Source organism: Notamacropus eugenii, chromosome 4, assembly GCF_028372415.1.
Source record: "Notamacropus eugenii isolate mMacEug1 chromosome 4, mMacEug1.pri_v2, whole genome shotgun sequence".
Classification (NCBI taxonomy): Eukaryota; Metazoa; Chordata; class Mammalia; order Diprotodontia; family Macropodidae; genus Notamacropus; species Notamacropus eugenii.
This window is the reverse complement of record NC_092875.1, coordinates 199,163,581-199,177,222: the sequence shown is the minus strand read 5'-3', so window position 1 is coordinate 199,177,222 and position 13,642 is coordinate 199,163,581. Positions and strand designations below refer to the sequence as shown.

Sequence of the window (13,642 nt, the reverse complement as noted above, 5' to 3'; positions counted from 1 at the left end):
AAGCAGGATGTTTACAAATATAGCAAGTCCACATTTGTGGAAAAGCAGCTTTCTCGAATTGTGGCGCAGCATGCAACTAATCCAATAATGAAAAAGAGAGTTCCTACAGCTATAATCACAACAGCAGAGATAAGTGTGTATGTGTCTTCCAAATAATGGTTATAGTTATAATAAGTGATGAAAATATAGGCTCAACATGTACAGGAACTTGTATGGTCAAAAATGGTGGGGACAGGAGTCCTCTGGAAGAGGCACGGAGAAGAAGGCAAATATCTGCTCCCAAGAGGCAACTTTTTTTTTTCCATAGTTGGGTCTCCCCTAGACTGCCAGGGATTATATGATCATATCCCTTGAGCTTACTTGCTTCAACTTCCATAGCTGGCAAAGTAGCTTTTTAAATGCTACCAAGTCCATGGCCAACCAATAGCTAGCTGCTATTCAATTCTATCACACACCTTGCAAAGAGGTCAACGAGGAATAGATATGTTTTTAAACTTTATTGAATATATTAATACTAAGTTGTTTGTTACCTGCCCCTTCTGTGATTTCAACTGGGGGAGGACGGAGAAAACAAACTCGGGTCCTCCTGACTCCAGGGCCACTGCACGGCACCACCTAGCCGCCCCCAACACATACACATTTTTAACATGGATCTCATCTGTGCCTAGCATTACAAATAAACTCTACAGGCAATGCAATAATGACTATAACTAAAATAACTCTAGCAATTTTGATGTCCACAGAAACTATTACATAGGATTCTCATCTCTCTTACCAGTGTTTCACTAGTTGCATGTTATCTTTTTAAAACTCTTCATTTTCATAGTTAGAGAGACAACAGGGAGGTGCAAGTTGATGTGAACAGGTTACATTACAAATACAGAATTTCACAAAAGAAGCCATGTAAAAAATGTCAAAAAAACTGGATGAAAACAAAGATGTGAAAGTCAGCAAGACTGAAGAACAGCTAGGATCCTCATGAACTCCAGAGAACATGAAAAAGGCCATCAGCATGACTTGACACTCACTAGCTGTGTGACCGTGGGCAAGTCACTTAACCCCAATTGCCTCATCCTGGGTCATCTCCAGTCATCCTGATGAATATATGGCCACTGGATTCAGATGGCTCTGGAGGAGAATTGAGGCTGGTGACCTGCACAGCCCTCCCTCATTCAAAACAAAGTCAACTGCAAGTCATGTCATTATTTCTCTGATGGCATGGTCTTCTTCGGCAACAAAGGATGAACACACAGCCCTCTTCTGAGGGGCGAACTTAGAAGACTAAGGCTGAAAAAGCTAAGTAGACATGGAAGGGTCACGGAGGGAATACCTATATTGATAAGAAAATATATTGTGGGAGTCTTGTGCTAAATGAAAAGTTTAGACAAGATGAGGTTTTGACTTCACAGAGACTCAAATAATATTTATGTGTGTACGTACATATATATGCATACAACTTTACATTTTCTAAGCGCATCTAAAAAAACCCTTTCAACAATGACTACATTTGTTCCTTTGGATAAAAGCATTCGATTTCTTTAAAGTTACCTGAAATAAAGGGAAAGAGGACATATACTATATCAATTTTAAAATAAAGCCTTTCACTTTTTGATGAGTTGTTCAAGGTATATCTGACTGATACAGTCGTCACCATTTTTTAAATGTCACACTTTAAGTGGATAAGCATTTTATCTTTATATTTGCCCTGAGTCTACTCACATGTGACACACTCATGATATCTACTCTAATCAATATTTTCACCCAGTATTCTAATTTAAATTCAGAAAGGAATAGAGAAATAAGACATGCAAGAAAGCTTTCTGTGCCTCAAAACCTGCATTCCTCTCCAACCATGAATTATGAAAAAATGCATAATTCCTACTGAATTTCCACCACCCTACCCTACCCAAAAAAGGTTTTTACTATAATGCTGAATAAACAATCATTGTTTGGCCTAGAGGCTGAGAGCTACCCGAGTCTTCTTACCTTTTGTCCAGGTCTTCGGTGATCAGCCGGATAAACGTATTGAGAGAAGAGACTTTCCAGAGTCAAACAAGGGTTAGGCTTTATTCAGGGTCTTAGTTACATAACCATATGCAGGGTGAAATTCTTCCTCAGGAGAAAGAAATCCTCCTCCTCCCAAGGGGCAAGGATCATACAGCAAGAGGATGGGAGCAGAAGAGGGAGGGACCCTCTTTCCTCCAAGGGCCCCGCAGCAAGAAGAACGCCTTCAGGCTTTCCTGTCCCTACTTAAGCTCTCCCTCCCCCCCCCCACCCCCCCAATAGTTTGCACATGAATACCGTGCATGCTCTCAGCCCCTAGCTAATTAACAACAGGTGTGCTCAGACCACGGACCAATCACGGACTTGCTCTCCCCAGCAAGTTTCCCACTGAGAAGAGGTGGAAATACACAAGATAGCCCATGTTTCACGCCTCAATCCCCAGCTGTTCCCTGGGGGGCCTCGTGAGAACTCTGAGGTTTAGAAGTCCTCACTTTTACCTGCCCGAGACTGTCCACGTGAAAACTGAGCTTACACCCCCAACAAATCATATTATCACAGAAGCAATAAGATTAGTCCTAAAAGTATTAGACCAATTCAAAGTAACCATTAACAAGAGAAATCTTCTTTGTTCTCTTTTTAGACCAACCAAAATGGACCCAGTACATTTCACTGACTCACTAAAGTTATGTACTAAATTCATCTCCAGTCTGTCCATTATTCAACTGAATAAGCAATTTTTTCTCTTTTTCTTTTTTTTTTCCTCTTTCTTCCTTCCCTTCCCTCAGTTCACCTAGGGTATCACACCCTTACCTTGGGTACTCTGTCCAAAGGAAATATAATTTTTAATCTCTGAATCTTTTTTTTTTCTTTTAAAGACCAGCCTCATGGATTGGCCAACAATAGGTGCCAGACCAAGTCTCACTTGGTCCTTATTTGCGCCCTGATTGACTCAGAATTAATGTAAATGGCTACTGTTTCTGTTTTGACAGAAATCCTGAAGGTCTTCCCCTCCGAAATGTATTTTTTTTTTTTAAGAGGCTACCCTCTGCCTACTTTCTCATTAAGCCTTAATCACTGAATGGGAGGATAAATAAACGTAAGAATAGTAAGCAGCCTAATCAGTTGTTCCTATGTAAATAGAGATCATCTCCAAGAAAACAGGCTAAGCAAAGGGTATCCAGAAGGAAGTAGACTCCATAAATCCACTACTGATTGGGAAATAGGGGGCAAGAAAAAAGGAGGCGTCATAGATGATACCAAGTTTTTTGAACTCAGGCAATAAAGAAAATGAAGGAGGAGGAGAAGGAAGAAGGAGAGGAAGATAAGACAGAAAGAGAGAGAAGGAGAGCCAGGTAGAGATTTGGGAGTTAGGGTACAGGCTAGATGGAAGCTAAGGTCGATATGAAACCTCAGGTCTAATGAGCCTGCCCACAACAATTAAAATTGTACAATTAATTAAGGGAATAAAAGTATTATATGCAAGTCGTACTTCAGTCAAACAGGAACTTTTAACAACCTTTTAATATCATTACAACAATGTAAATTTATACAATCCATTCTTCCAAGTACTTCAAAAGTCCTCCACTTTTTGTTTCCTTTACAGATTCAGACAACATAGAACAATATGCTAGTCACTAAAAAGCAATTTCAAGGCAACAATGGCTTCCCTACATTTCTGTATTGAGGGAGTATAGTTTAGTTGTGAAGTGTCAGTGACAAGTGCTCACTGGTTCAGGTATGTAAATGTTCTAAAAAGCAGGGAAAACTGGTGTTCACCTCATGCAAAGAGATGAAAAGAAAATGTCAATAAAGCACATCCCTGAACCCATCCACAGAGCTTCTGTAATAATTATTGTCCCTCCTCATGGCCTGAGCTATAAAAGGAAATGATCTTAACCACACAGATTAGAAAATGGAATCTTGAAGCTGGAAGAGACCTGATAAATTACACAGTCCAACATCATCATTTAGTAGATGAGAAAACGGAGTCCCACAAAGAAGTGACTTATTCAATGTCATGTAATCTTTAATCAAGCTAGAATCTAGGTCTCCTACCATTCAGTCTAATGCTGGGTAAGTAGAATACTGCTGATGCAACAATGGCAAAAACTGCTATTACTATACTATAATTATAATAATAATTAATAATATATATTATAATAATAATTAATAATAACAACAAACTAAACATCATCTCACGTCCAGGCTATTCCAACAGATTTCCTGGCTGATCTCCTTCCCTAAAGTCTCTCCACTCCAGTTCATCCTTCATCCAGCTCTTCTGAAAGCACAGGTCTGGCCATGTCAACGCATTCCTGCCCATCCCTACGATTCAATAACCTCCAGTGAAAAATAATAATAATAAAGAGTAAACAATAAACTCCAATCTTCCTTGGATTTTTTCCAAAATAGGATTTCTCCATACCAATTAAATCACAAAAGCAAAAAACAAGCAAAACTTTTTGAAATACATATTACAAACATTATCCATATTCTACCAATGAGAAAACAAGCTCTTAGAAGTTAAATAACTTGTCTAGGGTTCAGACGATCAACCAACAAATATTTATTAAGCTAAGACTAAAACCCAGGCTTTCTTGATTCCAAAACCAAAGCAGTCATTTCCAAATACTTTAGGGGCTTGAAGAAAGTCTCATGGTCAAGACAGTAGCAGTTTTCATCCTGTTCCTATATTCTCAAGGAACTGAATGAGAGAATTGGATTGGCAATTCTTTTTCTGTCTTTAATGTCTATCATCTATTTCATGCAACAGCAAGCACCCTGGCATACCCAGCATGGCTGCTAGCACAGGTTCTTAGAACTGCTTTACTAGGAAAGATAGCTGTTTAAGGGGTCAACAATCTTCAGAGAACTTCAAAGAAAAGGCAGAGAAATAAAGACCAACAGACAGTGCTCTACTGCCTGAATCAAAGCAATATTGCTATACACTTTACATACATCCCTGGATTGAGAGAGCCTATGTATCTGAGCAGTCGGGAGCTCTGAACATGCAGCCACTCCAGCAAATCACAAGGTCCTTCTCATAAGTGAGCCTCCAAAGTAAAATACCAACTCAGAGTATATACTCACACATATATGTACACACTTCTCAGAGCCAGAGGGCATCACAACTCTCCTGACTCAGTGTCTAATAAGAAATTAGCAAAAGATGTGAAAGTCTTTCTACAAGCAAGCCTCCCCTAAGCAAGCTTCCATTAATGGGCTCCACAGGAAGCCTATTAATGGGGGAGGAAGATCTTAAATCTCATTAACATTACACTTCAAAATATGTATATACTTTCCCTTCCCATCCCATCTTTCACAATTCTTTCTCTTCAATGTCTCAGTTGCAGATACTATTTTCAACTTTATTTTTAATGGGATTTTTTGGGGGTTCTTTGTTTTCTTTCACAACATGACTAATATGGAAATATTTTGCATGACTGCATGTATTTAATCTATGTCAAGTTACTGGGTAAGGATTTGGGACTTAAATTTTTTATAAAAGAATGTTAAAAATTATTTTTACATGTAATTTGAAAAAATATTAAAAAGAAATACTTGAATTTCCTGAAGGCAATCCATCCCCCTTCCCTCTTACTATTGAATTCTGGGTCCAAATTGTCCATTTAGGGTAGGGTGGGGGTACGTGCGTGTGTGTGTTCATATGCTACAAGCTACCAATCTAGTTTCAGGTCTGGGCAATACATATTCTCATAGTTCCTCACTACAGACAAAATGGTACCCCAATGCCTAATTTGGCATGCAAGATTTTACACTGCCTCACTGTCATACATAATGTTCCAGCTTTATCTCCCACTATTTTCCTAAATAATTCCTCTGGATCTATTAAAACTGGTCTATCATCGCAAAAATGGATTCCCCATCAGACCAAAATGCCCTTCTTCTCTATTTGACTCTATTTGACCTTTCAGATCCAGTTCAAGTGCTCAACTCCCTTTGTGAAGATTTACCTCTATGTCCCAATGCACTGTGATCTCTCCCCACTTCCAAACACCTAGATTACTCCTTACCCCTATTGGCACTAATCATTAGAGACTCCAAGAGGATCTGAGTCAAAAAGAAGTCAAACTCTAAGTAATTTTTTAAAAATAACCATGGTTCTACAGAAGTGATAAATCCATGATTCTATGATGTTTTTATGCATATCCATTATTGACATGTATATGTCTCCTCCCCAACAAAGCCATGTATAAGCTTCATGGGGAGGAACAGAACACTTGCTTCTTGTTTTGTTCAAAGCCATATCTTCTACACGAAGACTTTCCTGATTCCCCAAGCTGCTCGTGTTCTTTTCCTCCCTTCACAAAACTTGCATTTATTTTAGATGTACTTATTTATATGGATGTTGTCTTCCCAGATGAAATATTAGATCCCTGAAGTTAGGGCCTGCTTTTTATCTTTGTATCCCCAGCATCTAGCACGGTGATAATAAATACTTGTTGCTTGACTGATTGATTGGTATCCCCACAGCACAGTGCCCTAAAAACATCAGTTTCTCCTTAAGTAACCAAATAATTAAAGCAGAGTCAAGGCTTCCGGCCATTCATTCCCTCAGCCCCTGTTAGCTCCCTGGGGTCGTGATTTTGCGACCTATAAGACCGAAAAGTCAACGGCGCCATGAAGGATGAAGCTCGTGAGATTTTTGATGAAGTTGAGTCATGAAACTGTAATCACTGAATTGAAGAATGGAACACAAGTACATGGAACAATCAAAGGTGTGGATGTCAGTATCAATACACATCTTAAAGCTGTGAAAATGACCCTGAAGAACAGAGAGCCTGCACAATTGGAAACACTGAGTATAGGAAGAAATAACATTCGGTACTTCATCCTTCCAGACAGCTTACCTCTGGATACTTTACTTGTGGATGTTGAACCAAAGGTGAAATCTAAGAAAAGGGAAGCTGTTGCAGGAAGAGGCCAAAGTCGAGGTAGAAGATGAGGACGTGATCGTGGAAGAAGAAGAGGGGGTCCCAGACGATAACTTCTTCCATGAATACTGTTATGCATTTCCATGAAAGTCAGAATATTTTTTTTGTACAAGTTTTGTTTATGATGTCAGTTTTTAATAAATGCAAATGTGGGAAAGAGTTGTCTATTGAATATGTCATCAATTAAGATTTTGGTATTCTTAGATCTACTCCTTAGTATTAGTATAGTAGTTCCAAATGTAAAACAGTTGAGCTATAAGGCTGTTCATAAATGTAGTTTAAATTCTGACTTAACCATACTTTTTTCTAACATGATTCATGATGTATAACATGATTTCATGTATGTATATGGAAGATTTTGAATCCCCACTATAATGCTTTTATCTTCTTTGGGACCACCAAGAGGTGAAAAAAGCAGAGTCAAACCCCAAATCTAAGTCTCCAGGTTCATTCCATTACATAAAATGATGCTATTTTCATACCCCAAAAGAGCTTCCTGTATAACTTCATCTCATTTTGGACTGACTCTTTAATTAAATGGTTAAGATTATTTTAATTCTATTCATACCTTTCAGGTTGTCAGCAATACCACTCACTGTAAAGCTATTCATTCAAAAGCCTTATGAATGAGCATCTATAGGAATAATGGCAAATAAAGCTTTCAGCTTTGACCAGTTTCAAATATTTGGACTAAAAAGAAGACAGATGAATTAGGTAAGAAGTGAAATATTAAATTATATCTTCTATTTCTGAGTGAACATAATAAAAATGATCTGAGAATATTATTTCCCAGAGAAAAAATTGTAACTAGAAAAGGCCATAAAAGTCTGAAACAAAAATAAAATCAGCAGGTACCTTGCTATGTCACTGTCAGATAAATCCCCTGCATCGCAAGGGGTAGTTAGTGCCATAGGAACAATGCTATAAATGGGTAATATATGTCACTAACAAGTAGTTCTCAAAATGTTATAATGGAGTTAGTTTATATGTTAGTGACATTATGAAACACCATTGGTTAGGGCAATGTCAAGTAGTTTTTGTCTGCTCAAAAAGAGACAAAATGGATAAAGTTAAGTATATTCTAGGATAAACACTCAGAGGGATATAGTGAGAGACATTTCTAATTTTTTTTAAATACAAATATTTTTAATGCCAGAAAATTCAACTCTGTGGCATTAATTTTTTGTGAGGTCACATGTGCTTCACCAAAAAATATCACATAGGGCTCACAATTTTCATATATATGGGGATAGGATTTTTCAAGCTTTGTCTAGAGTGCCTAACTATCCCTCCCTCCCCAGCTCTCATGCTAGCATAGATTGTAAATTCATGTGGTACTACCCATAAATTAACAGAGAAAGAACTGTGTAGAACCTACTAGGAAAAGTCTATACAAACAAGATATAGAGATGTATGAACCATGAAAACAAGGTTGTAATTGTAGTTCCTGCCTCATAATAACCTATGCCTATTGATTTTAAAGTGCAGACAAAGATGCTCAAATCTCGTAATTCCTTTTTGATTCTTTAAACTCTGGTCCAAGAATTCTCTTTCCCCAATTACAGTCAGCATCCTGACCCACTGCATACTATAATTCATAATAGGTAACAATTATAAAAAAAATCATTGAATATAACATTAAAAAAAAGCCAATAGTTTTCATTCAGGTCTTTTATCAGTGTGGCAAAGGAGAAGCTAATTGCTTCTCATACTTTTTACCTGCTTTCATTTGCCAAGACAGTGTGCTGAAATACTAATGAATGGTGAAAAACATTTTAAAAAGACAACACAACAACAACAAAACCACTAGGAAACCTGAGGGTAGAGGAGAAATAAAATACTCACATGAGTGACCAACCTTCTAATTTGGATAATTAGCCTCAGAATGAGGAGACCACAAGAATTTAGGCTCAAGAAATTATCACCTCAGAGTTCTGCTATTGTTTCATTTTTTTTAAGAAATGGCTTCCCATCAATTAGGGAATGGCTAAGCAACTTGTGTTACATGAATAACCAAACAAATTATGGTCCATGAATGTAACGCAATATTACTTTATCATAAGAAAAGTTAACGTAAAGAATAGGAAGAAACAAAGGTTTATATGAACTGATACAAAGTGAGGCAAGCAGAATGAGGAAAACAAGACACTATGAATACAAAAATGTAAATAGAGAAAAATGCAAAATCAAAACTGACATGTTAGCTAGGAGAGCTCACCTCCCCTTCCGTCTCTGCAGGACTATGTGCTGCATTCAGTATTGAATACGGAATATAATGTCAGTCCTAGCTGATGTAATGATTAGTTTTCCTAGAGTTTTTTTTCCCTCTCCTTTTCCATTATTTGTTCTAATAGAAGGCTCTCTGGCAGGAAGACAGGGGAACAAGGTGAAATGACGTTGATGTAGAAACAAAAGATCATTTTTTTTAAAAGATCTAGCTTCTAATATCAAATAAATAAAGCTGCCTCCCAGAAGCTAGGAATATTGGTGTACCCTGTTATTCACATACGCTGGCCCTACAGCTTCTTACATGACTTGCATAAACTAGCTTTATTAAGTCACTTGGCTCTTCCAGGTCTTGATTTCCTCATTTGTAAATTGAAATTTAATTACATGGTTCAGTGGCAACAGTACAATGGAAAGAATGCTAAATTTTGGAGTCAAGAGAACTGGGTTCAAGTACAAATCCTATTACTTAGTACCTCAGTAACTTTGGACAAATCATTAATTTTCCTGGGCCTCAGTTTCCTCATCTATAAAATGAAGGTGGTGGGCCATATGAGCCAAAGTCCCTCCCAGGTCTAAATCTAAGGATCTTTGAATTACTCTATCTATGGTCCCCTACTACCATATTAGTATTTTATGAATACATGAGCAGTAGCCATTTGAATATCTTCCCAAACCATTCTTCCCACCACATCAAGGGCCCTCTCCCCTACCCCAACAATCTCAAGGGGAGCTTGATACTAAGGGATATAACGTGCTTTTTCACCGGGACAAATGTTATTCAAAGAAAGAAAGAAAACACCTCTGATGCAATTCTAGTCAATGTGTGCCAGAATTTTTGCAAAATGTCTAACACATGATATAGCTCTTCCTGTTTAGAGTCTAAGAAAAACAACTCTAATGGGGTAACCCTATGAAGACAGATGATAGGGGAAATCAAAATTTCCACTCCCCCCCTTTTTTTGGAAAAACTAAACGCCACTCCTACCTCAAGTTTAAGTGTGGCTTGCTTTTTCTTACATAGACCACAGGTACATCCACCAACATAACATTATGGCTCTAAACCTACCATGCTTACTTAGGGTACTGAAAGTATTGGGCCAGTTCAAATCTTTGGCCATGATTTCACAGCCTAGTAGAATTAAATTAGGGAGACTGCACCAAAATTAGTCTCACTCTGTCATCCACTAGGAGAAAAAAAATCAAATTAAAAGCTTAATAATAGCTCTGTTGTTGTTAACAAACCGTTGTTGGTTGTCCTTCGTTCTCAGAAAAACAGGAAGGTGATGCCATGAATTGCAAGTGAATTGGATTTAAGAAAGGGAGGGCTGTGCAAAGGCAGCCTTACTGTCCTCTGGAGTTATCTGGGTCTAGTAGCAAGATATAGATCAGGACAACTGGAGATGGCTCTGTATGCCCTATAGTCTCTAATGGGAGACCTTGGCCTTTTTTAAGTTAAGTCTTTTTAAGGCTAGGTAAGAAATAAGTCCAAAAATGGCCTTTTTTACCTAGTCAAAAAAAAATCTCTGAGAGAAAAAGACCCTTAGGGTTTCTGGACAAAACAGAAACAACTGCTATTTACGCTCATTCTAAACAAACCATCAGAGCCCACTGCGACCTCGAGTTGGCCAATCAGTGAAAGCCAGAGTTATATGGATTTAAGTCATGATCCTTAAGAAAAAATCTAGCATGTAAAGATATCTTGTGGGGTTTCAGGAATAAAAATTTATATTCCTTTGGGCAGAGTACCCATAGGTAGGATACCCCATGTGAATAGAGGAAGAGAAGGAAGGCAGCAGAGAAAGAGGGTGGAGAGGAGGAAAATAGGGAAGGAAGGAAGGAAGGAAGGAAGGAAGGAAGGAAGGAAGGAAGGAAGGAAGGAAGGAAGGAAGTTGCTCAACTTGAACTGGCCAGTTGGGTCCCCCAGTGGGGCAGCTCCTACTACTCACAGGCTGTTTTCCCTTCCTTCTTGAAGACGATCATGACATCAGGAAGGTGATGCCAAGACCTGCAAGTGAATTGGACTGAAGTAAGGGGGGCTGTGCAAAGTCACCAGCCTCACCCTCTCCTCTGCAGCCACCTGGGTCAAGTGGCAAGATGACTGGATGACAGGAGACAGCCCCCAATAACAGCTTTAGGCAAATACAAGGGAACAATGATTTTTTTTTTCTCTTTTCCTCTCCTCTCACTTGTTTTTTCCACTGACTCACATAATGGAAATATGAAACACAGGCTGAGCCTGATCTGGTACCCAATTTGCTATTCTGCAAGCTCTTACTTTTCATAATACAATTCACCCTAAGAACTAGATACTATTTCAATAATTGTCTTGTAAAATATCATAGGACAGAAAGAGAAGGGGAGTACAAAAAGGAGGTGATATTGACAAAAGCCATTTCAATATTAAGACTGAACAAAAAAATAGGAAATGGTTCAAAATCTGAACAGAACTTTTCAGTAGAAAGTATAGTGCCCTACCAACGAGAATGGCTAATTGAGAAGATCTCTGACTGAAGAGTTTATTCAAAGAAATGTGTTAGGTATTAAAATTCCAGATTTGTTATGGGTGTGGCTCTCATGGAAATAGTTAGATTCTACTATTCATGGAGGGGGTTTTTTTGTTTGTTTTTAGTAGCCTACATTTTGCAAGAGTGTTGGCTCTTTTCCCAGAAGAAATTCCAGCTTTTATAAATTTTTTAAATCATAAGCAGGAATAGGCCAAAATTTGAACATATCCTTCATCATTTAACCCCTGGAAAGATCTAGGTCTCTTATCTTAGGAATCTGCACACTTGAATCAACAAGTCTGATGAAGCCATGCAAACACTTAGAATGGACTAGTTTCAAAGAGAAAATCTGCTCACTGGTGGGACAGAGGAAAAAAAAAAAAAAGAGGTACTTAGAACCTTGGAAATTACTTTAATGAAAGGGAGTTTGAGACTTTTTTTAGTTCCTCAATCCTTCTGACATCTTTCCCCCAGTCCTTCAGTCTTCAGGAAGGGCCATATTTTTTTAAACTTATTTTTGTTCTGAACTTAAAGACCAAATGAAATAGACATCTTCACACACATATTAAAATGCAAAGAGGACTGTAACCCAAACTGTAGCTTTCTACCATTTATAATTTACTTTTCTTTTTAAGACTACTAAATTTAAATTGTAATTTTCAAAGTTGTCCTGATGGTCTAAATATCTTTCCACTCCTCTTTCTATTCTCTTCTCTGCATTTTTTAAAAAGATGCCTCAATGACTCTTTTTATTTTTTATTTTTCTATCCTATGTCTCTCTCTGCCCTCTTGATCTTCCATCTGCCCCGAATTGGATTTAAAAAAAGAAATGAAAAGCAAAATATTTATAACAAACATGTATAATCAAACAAAACAAATATCCAAATTGGCCATGTCATATCTCAGTCCACATCTGGAATCTGTCATCCTTCTGTCAAGAGCCTGTTTCATTATCATTCCTCTGGAATCATAGTTAGTCTTCACAATGTTTAGAATTCTTAAGTTTTTCAAAGTAATTTTTCTTTATAATATTGTTACTATATAAATTGTTTTCCTGGTTCTGTTTAATTTCATTCTGCATCAGTTCATGAGTCTTCCCAAATTTCTCTGAAACCATCCATTTCATCATTTCTTTTGTACAATAACATTCTATTATATTTACATATTTTTGTTTATCCCATTCCCCAACAAATAAGTTGTGTTTGTCCTTCGTTCTCAAAGGGGACCAAGACATCAAGATGATGACACGACTTGCAGTTGACTTTCAGTGAGTGAGGGCTGTGCAAGGTCAACAATCTCACTTTCTTCTCCTGAGCTATCTGGATCCAGTGGCCTGATATTCATCAGGATGGCTGGAGAAGGCCCAGGATGCAATGGGAGACCCTGGCCCTTTCAGGCTAAGGTCTTATCGCATTCTCACTTTAAGTGAGATACACCCGTTCGATGAATAGGCTTCTTTAAGTCATTGCTCAAGGAATGGCCCCTTTAGGTAACCAACCCCTTAATTTCTAATTCTTTGTTACTTGAAAAATGGTCTGCTATATATATTTTTGTAGACATGAGTATGTTTCCTCATTCTTTGATCTCTTTGAAGTGATAAATTTAATATAATTACATAAGTAGGTCAAAAAAGAAGTTCATTGACTTTTTTGGACATAGTTCTCAATTGCTTTCCAGAGTAGCTAGACCAGTGGTAGAAAACCTGTGGCCTACTAGGTCCTTGAGCACTGTGGCCTATTGACTGAGTCCAAGTTTTATAGAACAAATCCTTTTATTAAGGGCATTTGTACTGTGAAGTTTGGATTCAGTCAAAGGGCCACACTTGAGGCTGCAGGTTCCCCACCTTGAGCTAGACCAATTCACAGTTCCACCACAACTCTGTTCCACAGATCATTGGTGTGCCTGTTGTTGTGAAGACCCTTCAACAATTGTATTTGCCATCTTTTCCAA

At 37.9% G+C, this 13,642-nt stretch overlaps 1 protein-coding gene and 1 pseudogene across 6 annotated transcripts in view; one reads left to right on the top strand and one right to left on the bottom strand.

The window, feature by feature from the left end:
- The window catches only part of CARMIL1 (capping protein regulator and myosin 1 linker 1), a 396,768-nt gene that overhangs the window by 339,243 nt on the left and 43,883 nt on the right, over window positions 1-13,642 (bottom strand). The window lies entirely within an intron of this gene.
- Window positions 6,575-6,970, top strand: LOC140500921 (small nuclear ribonucleoprotein Sm D1 pseudogene; annotated as a pseudogene).